Here is a 22,871-nt window from a genome sequence, read left to right as displayed (position 1 = left end):
TAACTTGTTGTGTCCTAGTGTCCATTTTGCCACAGAATTCCTAGCTCTCGTTGCAGTCCACTGCTTATCACTTGCTCTCTGTTAGGGAATCTCTGTGCAAAAATACTCCAGGAAGAATGAAAAAAACAAAACAAACTCAACAAAACAGTAATCTGCTAGGTAGACTTGAAAGGGCATGTTGCCACAGAAGGCTAGGTGAACAAAGACAGCAAAAGTTCCTCCAGGAGAGATTCACTGCAAATGAGGTGATGCTGTTTGCAGCTGTCTGTTTGAACACAGAGGAAGTGTTTGAAGACATTTGGTATGATTGTTTCTTAATGACATGGACCACTGCAGTCTCTGAAATGCAAGAAAGCTGACTGCATTAGTTCCCTAAGGAAAACTAGCAAATAAATTACATTGATCAATTTATATTAGGACCGCTCTTTTCCAAAACTCTCTGATAACCATAATGCATTAACATTGATATCGATGCTTTGGCTTGTGGCTGTTATCTTACAATAACCATTTTACTAGTACAATTCTATCAAGCAGAAGCAGATAATAAGAATGACCAAGAGAGAACAAAAACAAGTGATAGCGTTTGCGTCTTTCTTTAACACAATATATTTCCACAGAGTGTGCAAATCTTACAAATGTAACTGCAGAATCTTATTTTTAAAAAAAAGGAACTTGTCCCTTGCGATACTGCTTTTGCAGATTTAATTTTGGGGTTTAATTATATTGAAATCTCAGTCATGTCCTAACTTTTGCCAGAAAGCAGTTTACAAAGTTTTGTTTGTGCTTTGTCTGTGGATTTTTTAGGGTGGGGTTTTTTTTGGAAGAACAGATAAAGAGAAGACAAGATGAAACAGGATTTGAGAGAAGATCTGAGATTAAACAATAAAATACAGTAACTTCTATCCTGGTTCAATCCTCCTTCAGGGATGTCTAGCTTAAGCAAGTAAGTGGTGTCATCCTCTCATTAACTCACAATATGTTGACCCTTCCTGGGTTTGTTACAGTAGTATGTGCAGCTAACAACAAATACGTATTTTGTTGCTGTATGTATGGCAGAATTGTAATATTTCCTTCTCCTAATAATTGGAAGCATCTAATCATAAAAATAAGTTGTTATCCCAAACTGAGCACATGTTCATTCTGTCTGCAAAGTGAAGCTGAACAGAGTTCACTTAGTTGAAATGGGTTTTTGTGTTATTTTGGCATTTCATTATTTTGGATTTATCTTCTTTACTCATTTCTTTGTCATTATTGTTTTGATTGGTTTTAGATAGAAATTTAATTGCTTAGATAACCCATTTCCCCAGCTTTTTGGTAGACTTGGTCACAGAAGTCTATTGAAAACTCATAAGATTTGATCAACCCAAAACTACATTTTCCAGAAGTTAAACTACTTGAATAAAGACACTTTCTGTATTTTAGTTATATTATCATTTGGGCAGAAATTTCTGGTTTTGAATATGAGTTTAATGCTTTAATTTATCTAGTCCTTTTTTGTTATCAACGTTCTGTTCTGTAATAATTCAAGAGGTGTTTAGATTCTATTGGAAATATTCCAAACAATATTGAATGTGCAGCTATTTTGATATGGAAATGGAAATTTTAAATTTCTTTAATTTAAAATTTATTCTTTTTATATTATTTAAGTAGTCTTACTGAAGTCATCCACTGACCCAATCACCTCACCCAGAACTTTCTGGTTAAAATTTCCTTGCAGTTTGTAATGCGTATGGACTTTGCAGAAATCTATTCATATATAGTCTAAATAAGGATTACATTTAAGAATTTCCCAGTCAATTCATGTACAGTTTATAAATAGGGAAAATTAGTTAGAAATAATTAAATTATCGATGAGGCATTTGCTTAGATTTAACTACCCGTTCTTTCATCTGACATTTTTAAGACTGGTCTGTTTTAGTATCTCAGTTCTTTTTCATTGGATTTCTGGGTGTTTTCCTGCCGTACCTTGTTATCCCTTGTTATCCCAACTCAAAACCTGAAACTTTTTATATGAAACTTTAAGGTGTAAATTGTTCTGGACTGTTTAGGACAGTGCAGGATTGGGTTTAAATTAAGATTCTTGGGATAAGTTCTTGTATTTTAATTGCATTTTACACTAAGGTTTTTTTGTTTGCATAGATTAAATAAGGACTGCAACAATGTTTAAGTCCTCCAGCAATCTGCTGAAGACAGCAGTATACTGTGCAGTTTATTTCTAATTTAATGGCCTAGAAAACCACTTCAATTCTCATTCTCTAATGGCCTGGCAGAGGAGCTCAGGAAGAGACTAAAGTGAAGAACATGTACAAACAGAGCAAGCAGTTTCAATTCACAGTGTCACAGTGCTGGCATTTCCTATATTCCCATGACAAGCTCAGGCAAAGAAGGTTGTAAAATCACATCCTTCTAGGTTTACTGTACTTTATACTTCCCAAAGACCGTTGGGGCACTAGGTTCAGTCAGACAAGGCAGAAGAGAAGTCCCAAAAGAAATAATTTATTCCTCAGCATGGTACAAAAAGAGTTCCTGTAAGGGCTGAGAAACGAAAGGCAGCAGTAATGTAATGGGATACAATGCAGAGGTCCCTACATATCTCTAAGGTGCACCCAGGTCTGTAGAGAACATTTTATCCCTTATCAGACCATTACTGAACAAACAGATCCTGGGGTTTTTTTCCCTTGTCTGTAATAATCCCTTGGACCTCCAACACCAAGAGTCTTTTCTTCCTTCCTGAAGTAAACATCCAGAAATCAATACTGTTGTTTGCAGCTCTTCACAGGAGATACACTTCATCCAAATTCCCTCTAAAGAAACTACTGTCAGTAGTGTGACAACTTACACAAAATTTTTCTGCCTTGAACATAAGTATTTGGTCTGCGTTGTGGACTACATGGAAGAAACCTCCTGAGCAGTCTTTAGTTTGAATATCTTTAAAAAGAACAGGTACAATCTGACTACAACCAATTGATCCTCAAAACTGGGATATAAATATTGTAACACTTCTCCGTAATACTAACATATGACCTTTACAGACTAATGTATTCTTGTCTCTGCAAACAACACTATTTATGCCTGACCCAATTACTTAAGAGCTCATTAATCTGAGATCTAAATTGTTAGATAAGGAAGTTTAGAGTTGTCTTTAGAGTCAGCTACTCATCTCTATTATTTCAGACAAATATAATCAGACCTCCCGGGGATCGATATTCAGCTGATTTAGATTTACAATTAGGACAGGGCTTCTGCCAGTGCTGGAGAAGGTAATGATGAACAAAGCACAGGAATGAAAAGCCCAAGAGCATTTTCAGTGCTTACTGCTAGAATTGTCTCATTCTTTTAATTTCCCAGCCTGAAGACACAAGGAGAAAGCTGCTGATGTAACGTTGCCATCTCTTCCCAGCCTTACACTATCTCAAATCTAAACCTTAATAAATATTTCAGCTCAAACTATGTCAAATCTAAACCTTAATAAATATTTCAGCTCACTACACCCAGAAAAAGAGACTTGAGGCAGTGCTGTGAAACCTTGAGCCCCCAAGATTTCCTTTATTTTCTCTCCTAAATCCATTCCAGAGAAATGGCCACCTCATCCCGGGCTGCTCAGCCCTGAGCTGTGCCCAAGGCCCAGGCTGGCCATATGCTGGGCCTGAAGCAACAACACCAAACTCTTCCAAAAAGCAAAATAAGGTGCTGTAGCCATACAGTGTAGCTGAAAATCCCTGCCTCACCATTGCCAGGCAGTCCAGAAACATTGCTGTGTTTCCTGAATTACTCACCACCATTTGTAACCATAACCTTAGGCATCATCACATATTTTTGGCATGGGAATAGCAATGTTGCTTGGGAAGAGACACTCCTCTCTGCTGCCACTTTGTCACAGCTGTGAGCTCTCCTCTCTAGAAATATGGATTGGCTTTTCATGCATTATCCAGCTCTGCCAGAGCACCAGGCTGACAGGAGGCTGCAGGCTCCTACCTCTGTTGCGGTTGCAGAGAAGAACATGAATTTAATGCAGGTTTGACCCTCAGCTTTCCCTGGCTAACAATTCCAAGAATAAGCCTCGCTGGATGTCTTCTCCTCTAACTTACAGACACAAGCCCTAACCCAAACATGAGAATTAGCTGAGTTTTTAAAGGGAGGGTGGAAACCTTCAATACCACAGCAGTGTAGGCAAGGATGGACCCCCCAGATTTTCCCATTCCAGAATCCATCCTTCCTCCTTCCTCTCACCCTTTTGGTGTTGCACTAAGAAACCCTAGCCTTAACTCTCCCTATATATTTCTCTGCTAGTAGGAGATCACAGTGACCCAGAACAGGCCAAGGAGTTGACCCCAGAGAGATGCAGCCCAGAGGAAGGTGTTAAATGGCTGATTATGCTAAATATTTATTTAGTTGCCATCCATTTAAAGTAGGAAGATTCCTAAGATTATTATGTACTGTTTTCTGCATGGATCAGTTACATTTTAGTTACATTATAGGTGAAACAAATTTGAAAAGTATTTTCTTTTGAAACTTTATAGTGAGCCATAAATTGCTTTAATGACACTTTATATAATTGAGTTTACATTAAGTCTTCGTGGTCTTAAAATTTCTAAACAGTCTTAACTAGTTCAAAATGTGTATAAAGGGGACAACCTCAGAAAAGCCATGATGTAGAGCCTCTCTACAATTTTTAGACTGAATACCACAAAAGCTATTATGTACCATGTATCATCAAAAGCTATGTATCAATACATATGTATGTTTTAGTTCTAATTAATGTGTCCCTAAATTTATTGAGTATCAGTTTCTCACATTAAAAATCTAGAATAAACCAGTGTTGGTTTAAAGCCGGGACCACATTCACATCAAATGTAATGTCTTCAAGGACAGTTGCAACTGGGGTCAGAACCTAAGAGTGCTGACCCAAGGGATAATCCAATCAAACTATATATGCAAATAAACTAAAAGGCACTATAACAACATATACAGCCATGCACCCCAAATCCCATCACAGTGGGTTCTTGTAACGAGTCAGATCATGCAGAGAGAGCTACGGCATTTTTTGCTAAACCAATAACTGGTTCTGTCAGATACCAGTACCTTCATTTGACAGCCACAAAGTTCCTACTTTGTCTTGATTCAGGACAGCATTGCTCCAGTGGCTAGAAAACATGACAAAGAATTTTAACAAGTAGCAGTTCAAAATATGTTTAAAAATGCAGTGTGGAGGTGATTAAAAAACCAAGCTAAAAATATCAGAGAAACCTGTGTATATTTAACAACACCTTTTTAAAAGTCAGCCTTATATAATGCTGGGCTGTCACAAGCTCCTTATGAGCAGTGACATTTTAAGAAAAGCTACTGTCTGTTTCTCTTCCCATTTACCCTGCAGAATGCTTGCTTTTCCCCTTGCCCTTTTCAATCAAGCTGGCATTAGTGAAGTAAGGGGAAACGGTGAAAAATGTACAGTATAAGAAGGAGATAAGTTTTTAAAACTGCTAAAAAACCTTAGGTCATGAAGCATAGGTCCTCATGGACAATTTCTGACATTCATTGCTGAGGTGCTGTGTTATACAACTGAATTTTTCACCTCAGTGCCAGGTAGAAGGCTGACTTTAATAACTTAAGCATGCATTAGAATCTGGATGCAACTTCTTTTAACCACATATCTCCAGCAATACTGACTATCCAACTTATAAATACTTGGTAACCTGGCAGTGCAACAAGCGCCAGGGAAAAATATCATACCCCTTATATTCCCTTAGACACTCTGAGGGTCTTCATCCCTCACCTACAGTGAACATTGATCTCTGCTTTTCTTTCCTCAAGGCATTCTACCTTATCACCTGAAATGTGCTTCTGGAGATCGTCCCAACCTAATGTCACTGGCAACCACAGCTGTAACAAATATACAGGTAGAATGAACTGTGCATGCTGGGAGGATAGCAAGCCCTAAAGCGCAATTTAAACTGTCTTTCCTTGGATTTTCATGAAATTTCCTCCCTGAATTCTGCATCTTACTCATTTTGCAACCCTATCCTGGCTAAATAGGTTCCTAAGGCAGAGCCTTATAGGAAAGTTGGAAGAGTGGTTAAGTAAGTAACAGCTAGAGGTAATCCTCCCCTCAGGAAGGTGGTCTCTCCTACCCCTACACTTCTGCCCCTACACCTTCAGGCCTGCACAGTCATACCAAAATGCTAAGAGCAAATTGGTTTAGGGAAATGCACATGAAAGAAAAGAAAGAAAGAAAAAGCAAAGGAAGACAAAGTGCGAGGAAAAGTAAATCTCAAAAATATTTTAAAATTTATTGCCATGTTAAGAAGTCATGCAAATAAAAACCCAACCCTTTCCCAAAATTCATTTCAGACAGTAGGACTACTCAAGAAGTAAGTTATAAGTCAAACTTAGAAATGTGGAATCACATCTGGCCCTCAGCAAAAATGCAAATCTGTTAGTAGCTTCCAGAACTACTTTCATGTAATCCATCAGATAAAAGAAACTTTATAGCTAGGAAATGTTTCTTGCATTTTACCATTTATTTTCCTATAGTTGAAAAAGAAAGTTTTGAATTAATAGAGGCAGCAATGTAAGTTCTTTTAGTATTAGACTGAAAATGGTTAGCTGTTCCTTGGATGGTTATAGCCTGAGAAAACTATCCTTTTTACTGTTTTAAATTTGCATGTGATCTGGTGATGCCTTATTTTGGTTTACATCTAGCACTGCTGGTGCTTACACAACTATTAAATATTAAGAATGGCAACACTTCCTTCTAATTATAAGTTAATACAAGAAAGTCTCTATGTTATAGATAATTTTTAGAAAATCTATGACAATTTTGCCTTTGGTCATATTAGTAATTCGCCATGCTCCTACAGGAATATTATGATGCAGAGGTGATGGAGTTTCTGGAGACAATCAATAAGTGTGGCCCTGCTTAAGCAGGGTAGTTGGACAAGAAGACCTCCGTAGGTCCCGTCCAACTTCATTCTCTGATTCTTCGAAGTATGAGTTATTGAAAAAGGAAATTTAATTAATGGTACCCAACATTAATGGCAAATAGATCACTGCAAATTTGAAACAAAATGTCTCCATGTAATTAAAATTTCATGAATGCCAAAAATTTTAGAGTTTAAGCAACCTCCAGATATAGTATGCTTGCACAGTGTAGGACTATTTGGAAAGAGTAATATCATAATATGTTTCATTCTGGACATAGGATTGCTCCAGTATAAATCTTGTCATTTGACTTAATTATACAGAACCGGTGTTTTCTATTATTATCTGATTATTAACTCCTACATGAGCTATTTACATCTCAGTCTTGAGTAGCTGGCATAATGATTACCTGGCTGTTGTGGTAATAATTAAGTAGAAAAGCCAACAACAAAATAATGAGATTTTTAATATCCTTTTTAGGTCAGACATAATGAGCATGGAGTGTAATAGTGGGTCTCAAATATAATGCAATTGAGATTAATTTTTAAGAGACCTATTTAATTTATTTTTTTTTTTTCCATTTACAGATATTTTTTCAGCGGGAAGCTAAAAATGTTTAGGAGTATACAAACTAAAAGCTCTGATTATAATGCATAAGGCTTCACGATATACCAGAAGAGGAACGAACTGCTTACAGCTGAGCCACGCTTATGCCGGTACTCACACTTAATGCCATAGGCTACGCAGCAGATTCTCCTTGCTGTGAAATGTCACCCTTCCATTTCCCTTGGTGGCACTGCAGCAGTTTGCACCAACTAATGAGTAGCATCAGGAGAAATTTTTTTAAATCAATGAGCTTATTCGTCACCAGATTTTTTCCAGGCACCTAAAGTTAGGGGTGTCCAATGTTTATGCAAATGACCAAGATACTTTCAGATTAGTATCAGAATAAAATTGTGTAGGGCTGATCCAGGTTGCAGAGTTATCTCCAAAGGGAAATGACAGAAGTTTGCTGACTGTGGGCATTTGAAATTAAATTCAATAATGTTCTAAGAAATTTACTGCAATGTACTAATACTGTGAATGTGCTAGTGTACAGCATATGGCTCTGATCTGAAAATACTGAAGCATGAGCTCATTTTCACTTGAGTAGTCCTGCGGGACTAACATCTTAAATTCATCTGGAATTCTGCAGCTGGTGTACATCTTGGAGGATTACTTGTAAATGTTCATTTTGCCAGCATATTAAACTACTGCTCTACTGCATTAATTTTCTGCCATTCATCCCAAATTAAGCATTTTTTAGCTACAATTTCTTGGTATATTCTGCTCTCTTCTCACTATTGACATCCTGATGAACATATAATAGCCCACAGGATATAAAGCCACTGGCTGTATGAAATGGTTGCCTTTGAAGACCAGACCTTTGAAGATTTTATTGGTGTTCTCTGAGCTTCCTCAATTTTATTTAGAGTTAATTATCTGCTTTTCATCTGAAGACAGTGCAAAGCAACACCTTCAAGCCACATTATGAATATATAAAGACTTTTATCTCCATTCTTCTTAATGAGGTGGCCTCACAGTGCATCTAAAGATGTTGGCATTATTTGCTACATTCTTACAAAGTAATCTTATATGTACGTAGCTTTTTGTGTCAGGAGAACCCTTTTCTGATTGTCTAACTTCATCTGAACCAGTTTTTAAACTATACTTCATAGTTTTCCTTTAGTGTTTCAAACATATTTGTATTGCTTAATTATATTTGTGTTTAAAATCCCTCATTATTGTTGGTTAGTTCAGGCTCACAAGGTAGGAGACCCGTGCTAATAATTTAGAGATACTTTCTCGGGGGGGGGGGGGGGGGGACGGGGACGGGGACGACAACACACCAAACATAAATCATTGATGACATCATCTTTTATAAAATTAAAAAATAAAAATATTCTTTGTTTCATTAGAAAACATCTTCATAAAAGTTACAAGTTAGTGGGAAACTGCTAAGGTATCCATGGGTTAATAAAATAAGCTTTAGTATTCTTATTTGATTTTTATTCTGACCCTTTTGAAACATTGATTGCTTCTGATAATTTTCCAACTCTGCTTTCAAACATCTCTTTCATCAGCTCTCTGAACGCTACATGGAGAGCTCAGAAAGTCCCACACCAGTTTTCCCCTGAGGCTCTTCTCATCTGGTTTTGTTCTTTGTCTTTTTGTGTAATTGCATTTGTGTATTTAAGGTTACCATGTTTTATTTCTCTACTGATAGACATTTGGGGATGGTTTTGTTTTCTAATGCAGAATAGTATTGAAGGCCTCAGCTCTGCAGTAAATTGCATAATCGCTCCATGATAATTACAGAGGACTGGTGAGGCTCACCCAGAGGTTACTGTGTGGTTGAGGCCAAAAGAACAAACAGATTTTATGTATACATTAAGGAATACGCAGCACCAGCTTGTTATAAAGTCCTCTGATGCTTCAAATGTTCATGTATATTGAACTTCACAGACATAAGTAATTTATTGACAGTAGTGGAACTACTTGTGTCCACTTCAGATTAAGTGTTTGCTTATCCAGGAATGAAAGTTTATGTCCTCAGTTGCAGTACAGTTCCTTGGAGGAATGTTTTAACTGGCCTTCCTTCTCTCAGTGCAATGAACCTTACGTAAGCCCTATATTTGAAGAACTATGTCTTTAAACAAAAGGGAACTCTGTCTTCTACCTTCAGTGGATACATGTTTTGCAACCAGGATATTTTAAACTTTCTATTAGGTGGGAATTTTTTTTAAGCAGAGATGCTTTTGCTCAGTGAAGAAAAAATACTGCTGTTTTGCTTTGCTTTAAGGATGAGCTTAAAAGAGGTCATTATATATGCTGCATGAATGGTTGGAGGAGAAAGAATGCAGAGTAATAGCTTTTATTTCTTAATACTTAAAAAAAAAAAAAAATTGTTTGCAGAAAAGATTAAACTCCACCAAAGCTTTAGTAGATTGAAATGAAGATGAGTTTATGTCTAAGATTATCTTTTGAATACTTTCCTTTTTTTAAGTATAGCTCTGTCAGCTAAATATAGTTCAGATTTTCACATTTTTATAGACCATGTGAGTTCCCTGCAGGCACATTGTCTCTCTTCAGTGATTTATATAGTCTGAATTATAAGGGATGATAAGCATTTGCTGTTCAATAGTGTAGTTAATGCTCAGCCCCCCGGGTAACAGAGCAGTGAAGCATTTACTACTCAGTGGTAGTTCTGCAACAATCAGCAGCAGTGTGGCTCTATCACAGTAAATTTACATCGGTACACTTCATCCTCAGGGAGCTGAACATTCACTCCACATAGCCTAGGGAAAACAATTAGAATGGACATTTTCCAGTCTTTTTGGGTGGCACAACAGGAGTTTACTATTGTAACCAGATCAGAAACAGAAATCACAGATGATATAACGTGAAAATTATCCAACTTTTGTTTTCTCTTCTTTTTTGCCCTCCAGCATAAAGATAAATACTTGGACTACAAAGTTTTTGGAAACCTGAAAGGTGAAGAAGTCGCATTACTGGCAGACCCACTGCAGTTCTGGTGCAGATGTCAGAGGCTCTGGGGGAGCTCTGAGCCCTTCACTCCCATGCTCAGGAGGAACCTCCTCTATCAAGTAGGTGAGCTTACAGGCACTGTAGCTATATAACACTTCGTTCTTATGACATTGATGAGAAAATAGCAAGGGCCACATCAGCCAAACAATAATAGCTTTTCTCTTGCACGATATTTTTCTTCAGTAGGCCTGAAAGCATTTTATAAAGGAAGGACATTTTGTCAGGGATCAGGAGTAAAAGCAGTGTTCTCATGTATCCTTCCAGTTGCAGGGAATGATGAGGGAAGAAAAAGGAAGAGCCAGAAGATCAATACATGGCTCTGATCCTGATGTCACTGGCAGAAAATCTGGGAGTTTTTTGATCGTGGGTCAGTTTACGTGACACCAGGCTTGCTGGCAACTGACAGGATCCACCTGACTCAAAGGAGGCAGAGGGTATTTGCACAGGAGTTAGCAGGGCTCATTGAAAGAGCTTTAAACTAGATTTGAAGGGGGAAAAGGATAAAACCAGGCTCACTAGAGATAAGCCAGGGGCCAGCACACCAGTGTTAGAGGGGCAGTGTGTTAGCAAGGTACTTCAGCCTGCGTTCTCGGTGGAGATCCACGTGGCAGCAAAGACACAAGGGTTATTGGTGTGTTAGAAACCATGGAAGCACCTGAGAATGGTCACGTAGGAATTAGAGCTTCTACCCCAAAAAGGTGGCAGGATTAATAGCCCAATTGAAGTGCAGCTACACCAATGCATACAGCATGGGCAACAAACTGGAGGAGCTGGAAGCCCCTGTGCAGCAGGAAAACTGTGACACAGTTGCCATCACACAAACATGGTGGGATGACTTGCGCAACTGGCTGGATAGCTACAAACTCTTCAGGAGGGACGGGCAAGAAAGGAGAGGCGTGTGGTAGCTCTGTATGTTACAGAGTGTTTTGACTGCCTAGAGCTTAATGATGGTAATGACAGGGTTAAGTGTTAGGAATCAGGGGGAAGACCAGCAAGGCAGATATCCTGCTGGGAGTCTGTTAGAGACCACCCAACCAGGATGAAGAGGCAGATGAAGCATTCTACAAGCATCTGGGAGAAGTCTCACAATCACTAGCCCTTGTTCTTATGGGGGACTTCAACTTAACAGATGTCTGCTGGAAATACGATACAGCCAAGAGGAAGCAGCCTGGGAGCTGCCTGGAGTGTGTGGAAGAGACCTTCCTGACACAGCTGGTGAGTGAGCCAGCCAGGGGAGATGCCCCACCAGACCTGCTGTGTGTGACTAGAGAAGGACTTGTGGGTGATGTGATGGTGGGAGGCGCCTTAGGCATAGCAATCACAAAATGGTAGAGTTTCGAACTCTCGGAGGAGTAATGAGGGGGGTCAGCAGAACCCTTAGTTTGGACTTCCAGGGGGCCGACTGGCCCGTTTAAGAGCCTGGTAGACAGAGCCCCTTGGGATGCAGTCCTGAAGTGCCAAGGGGTTTGAGGAAGGCTGGACATTTTTCAAGAAGGAAATCTTAAACGTGCAGGAGCAGGCCATCCCCATGTGCTGAAAGTCGAGCTGATGGGGAAAACCATTAACCTGGCTGGACAGAGAGTTCTGGCTGGAACTCAGGAAAAAAAAGGAAGGTTTATGACCTTGGGAAGAAGGGGCAGGCAACTCTGGAGGACTACGAGGATATTGTGAGGTTATGCAGGGTGAAGAGCCTTAATTAAGCTACTGTCATAAAAAACAATAAAAACTGTTTCTATAAATACATCAGCCACTGAAGGAGGGCCAAGGAAAATCTCCATGCTTTACTGAGTGCAGGGGGAAGCATTGTGACAAGCAATGAGGAAAAGGTTGAGGTATTAAATGCTTTAGTTGTCTCAGTCTTCAATAGTAAGACCAGTTGTTCTCCAGGTACCTAGACCCCTGAGCTGGAAAACAGGAATGGGGAGCAGAATGAAACCCCCATAATCCAAGGGGAAACATTCAGCAACCTGCTACACCACTTAGACACCCACAAGTCTATGGGGCCAAATGCAATCCACCCAAGGGTGCCAAGGAAGCTGGTGGAAATCCTCACTGAGCCACTTTCCATCATTTAACAACAGTCCTGGCTAACCAGGGAGGTCCCAGTTTCCTGGAGGTTAGCCAGTGTGATGCCAATGTACAAGAAGGGCAGGAAGGAGGATCTGAGAAAATACAGACCTGCCAGCCTGACCTCGGTGCTGGAGAAGGTTATGGGGCAGATCATCCTGCGTGCCATCATGTGGCACATGCAGGACAACTGGGGGACCAGGCCCCAGCCAGCAGGGATTTTATGAAAGGCAGGTCCTGCTTGATGCACCTAATCTACTACAAGATGACCCACCTAGTGGATAAGGGAAAGGCTGTGGGTATTGTGCTGCCTACCTGGACCTTAGTAAAGCTTTTAATGCCATCTCCCACAGCATTCTCCTGGAGAAACGGGCTTCTTATGGCTTGGATGGGTGTACCCTTTGCTGGGTAAAAATCTGGCTGGGTGGCTGAGGCCAAAGAGTGGTGGTGAATGGAGTCACATCCAGCTGGTGGCTGGTCACAAGTGGTGTTTCCCCGGACTCAGTGTTGGGGCCAGTTCTTTTTCATATCTTTACCAACAACCTGGACTAGAGGATCAAGTGCACCCTCAACAAGTTTGCCGACAACACCAAGTTGAGCAGGAGTGTAGATCTGCTTGGGGGCAGGCAGGCTCTGCAGAGGGATCTGGGCAGGCTGGATCCATGGGCTGAGGCCAACTGTATGAGGTCCAACAAGGCTCAGTGCCGGGTCCTGCGCTGGGGTCACACCAGCCCCACACAGCGCTACAGGCTGGGGCAGAGCGGCTGGGAAGTGCCTGGTGGGAAAGGGCCCGGGGTGCTGGGTGACAGCTGGCTGGGCATGAGCCAGCAGTGTGCCCAGGTGGCCAAGAAGGCCAACAGCATCCTGGCTTGTATCCGAAACAGTGTGGCCAGCGGGACCAGGGCAGTGACTGTCCCCCTGCACTGGGCACTGGTGAGGCCGCACCTCGAATGCTGGGTTCAGTTCTGGGCCCCTCGCTGCAGGAGGGACGTAGAGGGGCTGGAGCGTGTCCAGAGACGGGCAGCGGGGCTGGGGAAGGGGCTGGAGCACAAGTCTGATGGGGAGCGGCTGAGGGAACTGGGGGGGTTAGTGTGGAGAGGAGGGGGCTCAGGGGGGACCTTATTGCTCTCTACAGCTACCTGACAGGGGCTGTAGCAAGGCGGGGGTCGGTCTCTTCTCCCAAGTAACAAGTGACAGGACAAGAGGAAATGGCCTCGAGTTGTGCCAGGGGAGGTTTAGGTTGGATATTAGGAAACATTTAATCACTGGAAGGGTGTTGAAGCATCGGAACAGGCTGCCCAGGGAGGTGGTTGGGTCACAGTCCCTGGCGGTATTTAAAAGACCTGTAGATGTGGCACTTGGGGACATGGTTTTGTGGTGGACTTGGCAGTGCTGGGTTAATGGTTGGACTTGATGATCTTGGTCTTTTCCAACCTAAATGATTCTATGATTCTGTTTTCTTATGAAAAATGGTGAGACCAAAGCAGAAAGAGGCCTCAGGAGTTGACCACAGTCCTCTAGAAAAACTGTGACAGAGCGAAAAATACAGCTGAAGTTCGCAGGGTGTCTTGCTTAATGTTTTAACTGCTGCAGTCAACACTGCCCTCTCTCTCTGAAATGCACCTAGAAGCCTCAGGCTGCAGTACAGCCTGCAGTGTCAATAAGTACTGACAAAGTTAATTTTTCTCTTGTAAGATATAAAGGATGAGATAGAGGAATCTATAGCAGGCAAGGTGAGCTTCAGCCTAGAAAACACAGTGGGAAAGTGCGAAGTGGGATTTATTTAAGTACTCCATCCTCACAGACGCTGTTGTGATTGTGAGAGAAGGTGATGGCAGTGAACCAGAGGTGGAACTCTGCTTTGGTGACAGGGAATGTAGAATGACCATTAAAGCTACACTGCTTTTTTAAGCCTGACTTGTCATACAGTAGAGAGCCAGGAAGCATAAACATAGGCATGCGTAAGTCCACCTCTCAGGGCGCGTGGATCTCCCCATGCATACATTTGGTAGCATATTACTGCAGCAGAGTGCCTGAACAGGCTGGCTGCAAGGAGGCTTCAAGCTGAGAGGGCATGTCAGGTTTCCAGAAGATGCCTGTGTTATGTTTTGCGCTTTCCTGACTGCTGCAGTGTGGAAGCAGCATAAGGACATTGTGAAGAGCCTCAGAAAAGCTGATGTTGACAGGTAAGTGGAGAAGATTGAGGAAAGAAAGCATGATTTGTGTTAAAGTCATGGAGACAGAGCTGCTGACATCCCCTGGCAGTGGTGAGAATGTAATGCTACCCTGTGGCTGCAAGTAATTAAAAAGCAGCTTGATGGTGTTAGAATTGGCCTGGTGTAGAATCAGCATAAAAATTAGGAGCTGCAAAACTTTCAAGGAACGGGAATCTGATGAATAAGGGGGGCAATTAAAAATATGAATGTCTGATTGGCTGAGAATTTTGAGAAGATCCCAGATGAGCCGTTCCAGTCAGCGTTCCAATGGGCATGCACCTCCTCCTTGCAGTCAGCTGACGTGTTGTTGCCCCATGCCCAGCCTGCATCTGACCTTAAAGCATGGACACTCTGATGATAAAGCAAGGAGTACTACTTAGATAAAGCCTGGGATGAACTCTATAGAACTCACAAAGATAAATCTTATCCAGTAAAACAGTGCAGCTTGTTTGGTCACTCTAGTAAAGAAAATCAAAATTATGTTCCAGTTCTTCAAGGAACTCTGAATTTAAAACTGTGAAATGGAAAAAGAAAAAAACTATGAATAAAATCAAAGAGAAAAACATAAAGGTCGCATGTAGTGTCAAAGACAAGATGAAGGGGCACTAAACTAATAGCAAACCGGCTTACTATGAGACAGAATAATAACCTCAGCAGCTTCAGGGTTCAGTTATCTGACCCATTCCTTCCCCTAAAGCTAAAAGGCAGGTATCTTGGGGAGAGTGGTAGTAATATTTAAATAATTTCAGTAGTTATATCAGAAGGAAGCTGAAATAATGAAGGATTCATTAAGTCAGGATTCAGAATCCGTGGTCTCAGAAACAGGGGAGGAGCAGCTGCAGAAGGAAGATACAGTATTAACGTTGTAAGTCTCGGTGCACATGTATGTGATACAAAGAATCTGTATCACTTTATCTCTGACAAAGCATTTGCCGCCACTGTTACCTCCATCCTCTTCACTGCATCACAGTATGCCTAAGGCCATAGGAGTGAGATGAGACATAATGTGGAGTTACACAATGCAAATAAAGGTGAGGGTGCCACAAAGAACATTTATTATAAGTGATAGTGTGTATGAGTGAAAGAGCAGATGTCTTCAACTGATAGGAAAAAATATTCTTCAAACTTTGCGCAGCAGAGAGAGAAATCATGGATTCAATCAGAATGGCACTGTACCAGACCACTTTTATAGGCTCTTTCCAGAGCAGAATCACATATGGAAACAATTTTTGATAATGTGCTGTAAAATACATTCCAGGGAATAATCCCATGCTGGCAGAGATTAAACTAGACAGTTTAATAAACCTTCCATCCCTAATTTCTCTCTGCCTATGATTCTTTAAGCTGAAGCCACATAATTTTATGTTCTCTATAGCTTTGGAGTCATCCAATATCTTCTGATTTACAGCTTGACCTGTGTATAACAAACTCCAGGTGGCTCGAGGAAGAAAGACACCTAATCATAACAGCAGGTTTCAGATATGACATTGCCAACTCCAGACCCTCATTTAATTTATTTATTTATTTGGTTTGTCTGTGGAATGAAATACACTGATAAGAAATATCTGTAGTGGCAAGCCTCCCCTAGAGCCTTTATTAAATCTTCATATTAAGAAAGTGCAGAGCAGTAAAAGTGGTATAAAACTATGAGAAAAGATACACAGAAATGAGATTTAAAAGGTTTGGATGATGCCATCCTCATTTCTTAAGTGTGAGCATTGGGAAGAGGTGGTATCATATGATCAAATGAGCTGTATGTTCTGTAGCTAGCAAGGACAGTGGACACTGTGCAGGCTTTGATGGGCAATGGGTAACTTTTGGAGGTCTGCAGTATTTCACATGATGTGGATCCAGAGAGGACAACCCATTTCTCCAGAGCACCTCTGAATTTCTCACCTGTATCAGGAACTCTTGGCAAGCTGAATCTTTGACAAAAAAAGTCTGATACCTGAAGCCCCAGCTTGGGAGTAGCTATTCTGGAAAGGTGAAGTGTTTTGTCTCATCTCAGCTAAAGACAGATATCTAAATCTTAAAATGAGAAGAATCACCTTCTGAAGGTACTACTCTCTGTTGACTTTTCTAGTCTCACAAAATGGAGAGACACAGGCACTTCCAGAGGATAGTTTAATCCACATGTCTGTCATAAAAAGAATGACTTCAGATAATTGAGAGTAAGACTTAGCCTTCACAATTTAGTAGATTAAGTTTGATGGGATTAATTTCAACCAACAACCGGAATACTTCCAAATTTTTCCTGCAAAAACAATAGGCGTTTAAGAAGGCTGAAGTCTGTAACAAAGTTGTGCTAGGCTTTCAAAGCTTTGACAGCCTACATTCTTACCAGTGCAAGCATAAGAAAAATTGTAAAACTGCTAGAAACATTTAGAAAAAACTTTGAAATATACTTTGATCTATGCAAGAATACTGTTTGGTGAAGATGCTTTTCAACAAGAAGCTGTCAGGTAAGACTATTGACTGTTTTGTTAATGAACAACACAATCAAAGGAATTCATGTAAAATGTTAACAAGTGAACTAATTAGAAATGGAGATCTACGCAATTATAATGAAGTCATACCAGAAGCACCAAGAGAAATGCTCCCCCCACCACCACCACCAAATTGTATTCGCTGAATGCTATACTTTCCAAATGATAGTTTTAGTAAGCAAAGAAGGGTCTGAATTACCTTTAGTAAAAAAATTATACCCAGAGTTTTCAGGGGTGGGGGTGGGGGGGAGAAGGAGGAAGAATAAGAAACCAAATAATATATTTGTAATAATTCTGAATGTGGTGTAATTTTCTGGGTATAGTGGGGATTTAAATAGTGTGGGAAATGATTATGAATCAGTAAATCATAACTGATTATAAATCAACTTTCATTCCAGATATAATCTCAGGTTGTGGAAGAGCTCTTGTTTTAAATAACTAGAAGTTTAGGTTTTATATTCAAGACATGATCGTATCACCTAGGATGCTACCAGGAAGTCTGTTTCGCTATAAATATGTGAAATTCGGGCATGGCAGTGTTGGTTCCTCATGAAGTAAATACACAAAAAGCGACTGGATGTACGGTCCAGGTTGATTTTTCTATCAGAAAAAGCTTGCTAGGTCTGTCTTAATAATACAGTTGAACCCAAATCTGGATTTTTAAACATATCTATGATAGGCTTAATCCTGTGAAATACAGAATGCCCAAACTGTACTTTAACAAAGCAATGAACAGGGTTTTTTAAGGCTGTGTTTAGATCTGGAACATTCATAAATATCATCATTATGGGGGCTGACAGCAGTGACTGCCCAAACCAACCTCCCAGAGGTGTGTGTGCAATGGTGTGGGAAGTCCGTATTCAGTGTCCTGTGATTTTGGATCACTTAAAGTTAAAATTCATTATAAAGGACTAAATGTATAGTCAAGAAAGCAAGCCAGCTTATCCAGCTGGCTTAACAGCATCGATTGAAGCCTTGGTATAGGCAATACTTGGACTGACGTTTGCCAAGTAGAGACTGCATGTCAACTACTGATGCCAGAAATGTGTTTGCAATAACTTTTGTGATACAACCAAAAATGGAAATAGAGAGTTTGCATTAAAATGGGTTTGAAAATATTTTTAGAACCGTGTTTATTGCTAAACTTATCCTAGGAATATACACAACGTCAACTCCAGTCTTACTAGAGAAACCACATGTTAGCCTAGGCTGGGGGAGCTCCACCTCATCCCAGCAGAAGGGACTTAATGGTGCTGCATGGTCTTACCTTTGTTTGATAGTCTGGAACAGTGCTCAAGAAGATGAATTAGTAGTAGAAAAACTTGGTGTGCATGCATTTGCCTTCAGCTGGACCAATATGCAATTGCCACATGGAATACTGCAGGCTCCAGAGGCCTTCAGTGCCTGAACGTGACCTGGTGAGCTACTCTTAGAAATGTCTCAGACAAGGATCAATATTATTCATTGAAAGGAACACTACTTCATATGTGTGACATTCATGTTACAATGGTGAAGAAAGTCTGTGATTTATATTTCCTTTTTCCAAAATAACAGGTCAGAATTTGAAGCCACATCTCAGAATCAAGTACAAGTTCGATGATGAGGTAGCAAATGAAAAAGGTAATTGATTTGCAAATTGTGTATTTACCTTGAACACAGTGCAATGGTCCAACTGTGCTGTAGACTTGACTTTGTTCAAGGTAATTTGATATTGATCAGCCTTCAGCTGTAATGCTACAACAATCAAACTTATTAGTTGTAAAGCTACACAGATATGGTTTTTCAGGCATATTATTTCTATGAGAAATCATCACATCACAGAGAAACAAAGCAGACTGGCAAAAGCATATTTATCATGTTTAGTTTCTCTTTCTCCCTTCTGATGTATTTGTATTGAGCTTTATTTTTAACATTTGAAATGGCTGAGAAATGTATCATTATTTCAGTCATTCTGTGAACATTGTTTTTTCTTTTTCAATTCTCTTAAATGCATTAATAATGTAAACAACTCAAACCGGACATCTCAAAAAGAGGTAATACCCAACTTGTTCCTTTTGAATTCGATTATCTACTTCAACCCATCTCTTAAATCCACTAAGTTCTCAATTCAATGAAGACTTTTCTCACTTATTTTAATGAAGAGATTGTTTAGACCCTGCCAAAATTCTTATTTATGAAGGAAACACGTTAGTCTGGCTTCTCGTAATTCACTATGTTATAGTGCTGGAAACTGTGTCTGCTTCCAGTGTAGCAGCATAGCTTTTCTGTGGCTTACCAGCTCTACATACCATTTACAGCTGAGCAATCCAGTGACTATATAAGCTGATACATAAACTTGTATATGTAATTCTATTGCTTCTGCTGTGACCATAAGATTGATCCAAGGTGTATTGAGATCTAGAAATTTTTTTAGGTCTTTTGACTAGTATAACTTACGTTTTGTTTCTACAACCAGGCACATTTTGAAAGGTATTTTATTTATTGAAGAGGTATGAATGTCTTATCTATGCTATCTCTTTTTCTGTATCTTCAACACCTTAATTTTAAAACTTATTTTTCTTGAAAAGCAAAGTTTTTATTCTGTCTTTAATTTGGAAATAGCTGTTCTCAAGAGTCATGCAATAAAACTTGGGTAGTGATTTACCTTAATACTAAAATGAATTTAGAATTATTTTCTTCACTCTTGTGTTCAATATATAAGTAATCAGTATGTTTGCTTTAAATGGTCCATTTTCAGTGAGTATTGCAGCAGCATTCAAAATTCATCAAGATATGGACATATGTTACTCAGCCAAATAATCACCAGTCTTTTTTAGGCAATTAATGGCATTAAATCTTCACATATTGGATTCTGACTAACAGACTCTTGGGCAAGCTTCTTATACAAAGAATATAAAACATGTTAATTAATAAATCCAAGTGCAAACTCGTTATCTTAAGACTACGTGGCAGAAGCATGAAAACAGTTACTTTTTTCCCCTTAGGATGACAACTTCATAATTATAAACAGAGCTTGGGAAGATACGCTTAGGAGGCACTTCTTTCAGATGAGCTAATTAAGAATGTTCTGTCTATTTTCATGTGTGCCAAAGTGAACAGTACTATTAGGGCAGAAGCAAATGGATAATTTTTAAGTCCTGTTCGCAGTTTGTTCAAGTAGTTATGTTTCATTTCAAAACAGTAGTTCAAACTCAGCTTGGACACATTTTATTCAGTATAATTTTAGAAGATAATAAAAACACAAACAACTCCTGCGGGCAAGTCAGATCACCTAAAAAAGGAATTCAGATATCCTCTTCAAATTAAAAGCACTGAGTTAGAAAAAATAGAAACTATAACAGAGTCAGTTAAATGCTTAATGAAAGATTTAGAAACCACGGTATTCAGAGGATTCTTGTCCACTATTCAGGAGCAAAATCTTGAGTGTTTTTTCTCTGGTGCATTTACAGTTGCTGCAGCATCATGTCTTTTGTTATTAAATATCCATGTACCTATCAAAACAAATCCCTTTGGGTACATTGGTACTTCATATTGTGATGATGCTTTGCCATCTAACAAGATTTGATTGGTATCAGTGAAATGACCTCAGCAGTAATCTCTGCTGATGTATTCATCTGTTCAGGAGCTGAAAATATACCCATGCAAATGTTTCTGCTGAGAATAATATTTTTTTAATTCTATCTTGTGAGCAATAATATTAATGATAAAGTAGTATAGCTGCAGGTCTAGCTTTAAGCATGTAAAATTTTACAGCAGCCTTTTTCATTGTAATATTATGGGTCAAACTGCCATTGTTGCAGGGCAAATGCAACAGTGCACACTACATGCCTCCTTACTCCTTCTATGAATGAGGTAAGAATCAAGTGAGCTTTTTTAATCGGGAAAACACCTCTAGCTGAATTGGCAGAGTATATTGTATTATATGTATATCATGCATTACAGACAGGAATCAATGCACTCGATCACTCTACGGAATGTGTCAAAAACCTGTGTGGGAAGTTATACCATGAGTAGATACATTGCTTTACTTTTGCTTAATATAACAACATTAATTTACTCATTCTCGTGTTATTATCCAAAGGCATGGCAGTCAGGCATGGAGTGACCCTTTAGAAAACATCATTTGAAATTAGCCAGTTTTCCTAGTGGAGAAAAGGATGAAGTTTCATTATTTTGAATTCAATATCCACAATTCTACTTTGCTCATGGTATTTCTAAGCATTTTTTTTTCTATTGGGAAAGAAAGCATTTTGACTGGCTTGAAGGTTTTTTTATGTACTTTTTATAACTTAATTATTAGAAATAAACTGCTTCGTGATCTCTGTTACTTGATGTAAGTCTATTTTTTTTACAGTCCATCTTGATTACAGGAAATAGAAATGTCTTGCTGGCAAGACAGTAAAAATACTTTTGCAGTCATTTAGTAGCTGTAGAAAATAGCTTATCTGAATCAGGATCTTGAAAGTTAAGCAAAGAAATTTGGCTGGTTTTTGTTCTGAGACAAGCTGCTGTTGAGCAGTGTGGATGCTAATGAGATTTCTGTCTTGCTCCTTGTCCCTCCGTCTGTCCCTCAGCGTGTGAGTGTTGGTGTATTTCCCCCTGCTTTTGAACTGATTGACTAGTTTAAACTGAAGTCTCACAGATATTTGTGGAAGTCATTACTACAAATTTCATGAAAACAGCCAGGTGGAAGAGGGAAATTTAGTGTACTCACTCAAAGGTACGCTGTGTTTTAGGGGAGGCAAAGGCACTTTTACCTCTATTCAATGGAAAAACAACCAGTCACATTGTTATTTGGATCAGATATGAATGACAGAGTCAGGTAAATTCTACAAATTCTCTTCCCATGCAGTTCTTCCAGAATCACAGCTGGCCTTGGATGAAATTCACTGTAAAGTGTCAAGGCTGCTATTCTGATTGCAACTCTTATTTAATAAGGACATTTTCCTGGGGCTTCCTTGGCTTCCAGCAAAATTCCACGAACACTCCTTAGGAGAAAAAGCTTACTACTTGTGCTTAGTAAAAATGGGAATTTTGTCTGCTAGGTACTATCCCTTGTTTTCCTGTGATTCACAAGCCTAATAAAATAAAATGTCAAGAGATGAAATGGAAGTTGTAGTGCAGTCAAGTTTTCAATACATTAATAGCCAAGGACTTGTGCAAGAAATCATCCAGGATCATGAAAAAAGAAAAGAACAGTATGGTAGTAAATCACATACGTATAAGAGAGGTACTATTTCAACCTGAGAAATGCTAGTCTCTCCTTGAGCAAAACAACTTATTGCACAGTGAAGGAGGTTTTACATCACTTCATGTTGCACATGTTTCCTCTTCGCTTAGTTCAACAGTTGCACTGAGTAGGAATTTTGTTGTCAAGATGGCACATAAGCCTTAGCAGAAAGCTGGGGACCTAAATATTTTTATACGTCCGACAACATAAAACTGAAGTGACTTAACTAGAAAAAGTCAGATCAGAACAGATTCCCGCATAGGGCACCCTACTTAAAATTTAGTGCAATTGAGAGAGAGTAATTTATATTATTTTAGTTGTACTTGTCTAACCCCGATACCCGAGTACAACAAAACTTTGGGTTGT

General features: G+C 39.5%; 1 long non-coding RNA gene across 1 annotated transcript in view; it reads left to right on the top strand.

The window, feature by feature from the left end:
- Positions 1-22,871, top strand: part of LOC130158240 (uncharacterized) — a 376,714-nt gene that overhangs the window by 298,897 nt on the left and 54,946 nt on the right. Inside the window, exons 8-11 of the long non-coding RNA XR_008825220.1 lie at positions 805-943; positions 7,506-7,634; positions 10,407-10,565; positions 18,830-18,895. This is a non-coding gene — a long non-coding RNA (uncharacterized LOC130158240). The remainder of the gene's footprint in view (positions 1-804; positions 944-7,505; positions 7,635-10,406; positions 10,566-18,829; positions 18,896-22,871) is intronic.

This window comes from Falco biarmicus, chromosome 13, assembly GCF_023638135.1.
Source record: "Falco biarmicus isolate bFalBia1 chromosome 13, bFalBia1.pri, whole genome shotgun sequence".
NCBI classification, from domain to species: Eukaryota; Metazoa; Chordata; class Aves; order Falconiformes; family Falconidae; genus Falco; species Falco biarmicus.
The sequence above is the reverse complement of the archived record's forward strand: the minus strand, read 5'-3'. Positions and strand labels throughout refer to the sequence as shown.